The sequence below is a fragment of the Coturnix japonica genome, unplaced genomic scaffold, assembly GCF_001577835.2.
Source record: "Coturnix japonica isolate 7356 unplaced genomic scaffold, Coturnix japonica 2.1 chrUnrandom500, whole genome shotgun sequence".
In the NCBI taxonomy this organism is placed as follows: Eukaryota; Metazoa; Chordata; class Aves; order Galliformes; family Phasianidae; genus Coturnix; species Coturnix japonica.
Window position 1 is genome coordinate 65,924 of NW_015439891.1, and position 5,908 is coordinate 71,831.

Below are 5,908 nucleotides of genomic sequence, written 5' to 3' on the forward strand. Positions count from 1 at the left end.
AGGGGGATGGCATGGTAATAAAGGAACCCAATGTGCTGCCTTGGGTCTCTCTATGTCGCCTATAGGGACCTATAGAGCCCATAGAGCTCCATAGAGCCCTACAGACCCCATAGGGCCCCGTAGAACCCCATAGAGCCCTACAGACCCCATAGAGCCCCATAGAACCCCATAGAGCTCTACAGACCCCATAGAGCCCCATAGATGCCCATAGAACCTCATAGAACCCCACAGACCCCATAGAGCCCAATAAAGCCCCATAGATGCCCAAAGACCTCCATAGACCCCCATAGAAACCAACAGACCCCATAGACCCCCTTAGATCTCCATAGAGCCCCATAGAACCCCATAGACCCCATAGAGCCCCATAGAGCCCCATAGATGCCCATAGAACCACATAGACCCCATAGAACCCAACAGAACCCATAGAGCCCCATAGAACCCCATAGAACCCATAGAGACCCATAGAACCCCATAGATGCCCGTAGAACCACATAGACCCCATAGAACCCAACAGACCCCATAGAGCCCCTTAGACCCCAACAGAGACCCACAGACCCCATAGTATCCCATAGACCCCATAGAGCCCCATAGAACCCCATAGAGCCCAATGGAAGGGATTCAACTCCTCCCTGCGCCGCAGCGAGATGAAGATCCGCCGCCTCTGAGCTATTGGAGGATATCATGATAATAAAGGAACCCAATGTGCTGCCTTGGGTCTGTATGTGTCAAACAAAGGGTCCTATAGAGCCCTACAGACCCCATAGAGTCCCATAGAACCCAACAGACTGCATAGAACCCCATAGAACCCCATAGAATCCCATAGACCCCATAGAGCCCCATAGAGCCCCATAGAACCCCATAGACCCCATTGGGCCCCAGAGAGGCCCATAGATGCCCATAGAGCCCCAAAGACCCCATAAACCCTATAGACCCCATAGAATCCCATAGACCCCATAGACCCCATAGACCCCATAGAGCCCCATAGAACCCAACAGACCCCATAGAGCCCTATAGAGCCCCATAGAGCCCCATAGATGCCCATAGACCCCCATAGACCCCAATAGACCCCATTAATCCCAATAGATGCCCATAGACACACATAGAACCCAACAGACCCCATAGAGCCCCATACATGCCCATAGACCCCAACAGAACCCCATAGAACCCAACAGAACCCATAGAGCCCCATAGAGGCCCCACAGACCTTCATAGAGCCCCATAGAGCCCCATAGACCCCAACAGACCCCCATAGAGCCCTACAGACCCCATAGAGCCCCATAGACCCCAATGAGAAGGATTCAACTCCTCCCTGCGCCGCAGCGAGATGAAGATCCGCCGCCCTCTGACCTGCTATGGGGCGTGAGGGGGATGCAGGGGATGGATGGGCATGGCTAATAAGGAACCCAATGGTCCTGCCTTGGGTCTGTATGGTGTCAAACAAAGAGGTGCCCTATTAGAGCCCCTACAGACCCCATTAGAGTCCCATAGAGCCCACATTAGAGCCTTCTTCGAACAAGAGACCCCAATAGAACAACCCCATCAGGACGCTCTCCATAGACCCTATAGAACCCCTTAGATCCCATGGACCCCAATTGCGCCCCATTAGATACCCCATGGACACTCCATAGAGCCCTACACACAGACCCATAGAGCCCCCATAAGCCCAAACCCCATAGAGCCATACGAGCCCCATAAACCCCATACCGACCCATCAGAAACACCCGATAGACCCCATAGAGCTCACATACTATCCATAAACCCCAATCAGACCCCATAGAGCCCCATAGAAATCACGCATAGACACTTAGAACCCCATACAGAAACAACCGCATAACGTGACCCATAAAACCAACAAACCGAGCACTTCGCCGCACAGTGACCGTCACCCTATAGAGTGCCCACGTAAAACACACCCCATAGAGCCCCATAGCACCCCATATTATCCACCATCTATTAGACCCCATGAGACCCCATAAGTGTGCCATAGAAACCCCCATAGACACCTTCTATATGAGCGCGCGCGCGAGTGAGGACCCCATACGCAAACCCAGAGACACACCCCTCGAAGCGGACACCCATACGACCCCATAGATCCCCATAGAGCCCCCATAGACCCCATAGAGCCCCAAAGACCCCATAGACCCCATAGAAACCCCATAGAGCCCCATAGAGACCCCATAGACCCCATAGAAACCCCATAGAGACCCATAGACCCCCACAGACCCCATAGAAACCCCATAGAGCCCCATAGAACCCCATAGACCCCATAGGCCCCATAGAAACCCCATAGAAACCCCATAGACCCCATAGAGACCCATAGACCCCATAGAAACCCCATAGAGCCCCATAGACCCCATAGATCCCCATAGAGCCCTAAAGACCCCATAGACCCCCATAGACCCCATAGAAACCCCATAGAGCCCCATAGACCCCATGGATCCCCATAGAGCCCCCATATACCCCATAGAGCCCCAAAGACCCCATAGACCCCATAGAAACCCCATAGAACCCCATAGAGACCCCATAGACCCCATAGAAACCCCGTAGAGACCCATAGACCCCCATAGACCCCATAGAAACCCCATAGACCCCATAGAGCCCCATAGACACCCCATAGAGCCCCATAGATCCCATAGAAACCCCATGGAGCCCTATAGACCCCATAGAGCCTCATAGACCCCATAGACCCCATAGAAACCCCATAGACCCAATAGAGCCCCATAAACCCCATAGACCCCATATACACCCCATAGAGTCCCATAGACCCCATAGAAATCCCATAGACCCCATAGAAACCCCATAGAAACCCCATAGACCCCATAGACCCCATAGAGCCCATAGAAACCCCATAGAGCCCCATAGAAACCCCATAGAAACCCCATAGAAACCCCATAGACCCCATAGAGCCCCATAGACCCCATAGAGACCCCATAGAACCCCATAGAGACCCCATAGAACCCCATAGAGACCCATAGACCCCATAGACCCCATAGAGCCCCATAGACCCCATAGATACCCCATAGAGACCCATAGACCCCCATAGACCCCATAGAAACCCCATAGAGCTCCATAGACCCCATAGACCCCATAGAAACCCCATAGAACCCCATAGAGACCCCATAGACCCCATAGAGACCCCATAGAAACCCCATAGAACCCCATAGAGACCCCATAGAGACGCCCATAAGAGACCCCTATATCCAAAGTCACGTGACCTCACAACCTTTATTCAATTAGGGGGCTGGCCCCGGGGGCGGTGGGCGTGGCCTGATTGGTCCCGGGGCCTGCGATTGGTCGGAGGAAAGTGGGCGGGGCTTATGGAGTGCTTGCAGCAATGGGAAGAGGGCAGGGCAGAAAGGGGGCGGGGCTTCATGGAGGGGGCGTGGGCCATGGGTCATTGAGTTCCATTATGTCAATGGCAGCCATGGGGTGGGGGCGTGGCTTAAACGAAGGGGGAGTTGGCTTAACGAAGGGGCGGTGGCCTATGGGTACATTGGTTCCATTATGTCAGGCCGGCCAATGGGGGAGGGGCGTGGGCTTAATGTGGGCGTGGCTTAATGAAGGGGGCGTGGCCTGTGGGTCCTTGGGTTCCATTATGGTAATGGCGGCCAATGGGGTGGGGGCGTGGCCTATGGGGGGGTGGCTTAATGAAGGGGGGGCGATGGTTAATGAAGGGGCGTGGGCCTATGGGTCCATTGGGTTCCATTATGTCAATGGCAAGGAAACATGGGGATGAGAGCAGACTAGGATATATGGCAGAGGGGCGTGGGCCTATGGGTCTTGGGTTCTATTATGTCATGGCGGCCAATGGGGTGGGGGGTGGCTTAATGACGGGGCGTGGCTTAATGAAGGGCGTGGCTTTAACGTAGGGGCTGGCCTATGGGTCCATTGAGTTCCATTGTGTCAATGGGCGGCCAATGGGGTGGGGCGTGGCCTATGGGGGGCGTGGCGTAATGGAGGGGGCGTGGCTTAATGAAGGGGGCGTGGCCCTATGGGCCATTGGGTTCCATTATGTCCATGGCGGCCAAGTGGGTGGGGGCGTGGCTATGGGGGGCGGGCTTAAATGAAAGGGGGCGGGCCTATGGGTCCATTTGGATTCCATATGATACAATGGCGGCCAAAATGGGCGGCGGGCGTGGCCAAATGGCGGGCGTGGCTTAATGAAGGGGCGTGGCTTAATGAAGGAGAGGCGTGGCCTATGGCCCACTGGGTTTCATTATGTCAATGGCGGCCAATGGGGTGGGGGCGTGGCTTAATGGGGGGCGTGGCTTAATGAAGGGGGCGTGGCTTAATAAGGGGCGTGGCCTATGGTTCATATGAACTTCCGATTAGTAATGCGGCCTCACAATCCGGGGGGTGGGGCGATGCGGCTAATGGGGGACCGTTCGGCTTAACGAAGGGGGCAGTGGTGCTTATGAAGGGGGCGTGGCCTGTGGGTGCCATTGACGCTTCATGTATGGTGAATGGCGACAAAATTGGGGAGGGGCGTAGCCTAGTGCGCGAGAAGGCGTGATCTTATGAAGGGTTGGCGTGGCTATGGGTCCATTGCAGATCCCAATTATGTCAATGGGCCAATGGGGTGGGGCGTGGCTATGGGGGCCGTGGCTTGAATGAAGGAGGGGCCGTGGCTTAAATGAACGGGGGCGTGGCCTATGGTCATTGAGTCCATTATGTCAATGGCTGCCAATGGGGTGGGGGCGCGGCCTATGGGGGGCTGGCTTAATGAAGGGGCGTGGCCTTAATGAAGGGCGGGGCGTGGCATATGGGGGCGTGGCTTAATGAGGGGGCGTGCTATGGCCCCATTGAAGTCCCAATTATGTCAATGGCGCCAATGGGGTGGGGGCGTGGCCTATGGGGCGTGGCTTGATGAAGGGGGCGTGGCTTAATGGCAGGGGGGTGGCTTATGAACTCATTGAGTTCCATTACTGTCAAATAGAGGCCCATGGGGTGAGGGTGGGGGGCGTGGCTTAATGAGGGGGCGTTGGCCTATGGGTCCATTGAGTCCCATTATGTCAATGGCGCCAAGTGGGGTGGGGGCCGGCCTAATGGGGGGCGTGGCTTAACTGACAGGGGCGTGGCTTAATGAAGGGGGGCGTGGCATATGGGGGCGTGGCTTAATGAAGGGGGGTGGGGCCTATGGTCATTGGAGTTCATTATGTCAATAGAGGGCAATTGGGGTGGGGGGGCGTGGCCTATGGGGGGTGGCCTTTAATGAAGGGGGCATGGCCTATGGGTCCATTGAGTCCCATTATGTCAATGGCGGCCAATGGGGTGGGGCGTGGCCTATGGGGTGGCTTAATGGGAGGGGCGTGGCCTATGGCTCCAATTGAGAACGGCATTATACTTAATGAAGGGGCGTGGCTTAATTACGCAGGGCTTGGCTTATGGGTCATTAGTCCCATTAATAACTTATGTAGGGGCGTGGCTCTAATGGAAGGGGGGTGGCTTTAATGCCTTGGCGTTCGCCGTATGTCGATGGCGGCCAATCGCTTCGCGGCTTCTAATGAGGCTGCAGGGCGTTGGAGCAGCGCCTTCAGAACAGCCAATGGGAGCAGGGCTTTGCGCATAGTAATGAGGGCTATTGGGGGTTAAGGGATCAAAGAGTAATAGGTCAATAGGGTATACGGAAGGGGTCATAGAAACCACATAGACCATAGGACCCCCATAGAGCCCCATAGAGCCCCATAGCAACCATAGAGCCCCATAGAGCCATAGAACCATACAGGTCCATAGAATCCCATAGAAAGCCCATAGAGCCCATAGACCCCATAGAGGGCCCCAGAATCCCATAGAGTCCACAGAACCCATAGAGACCATCAGACCATAGACGCCATAGGAGCCGCATAAGACGCCCATAGAGCCCAATAGCAGCCCCATAGGGACCATAGAACCCATCGCAACCATAAGA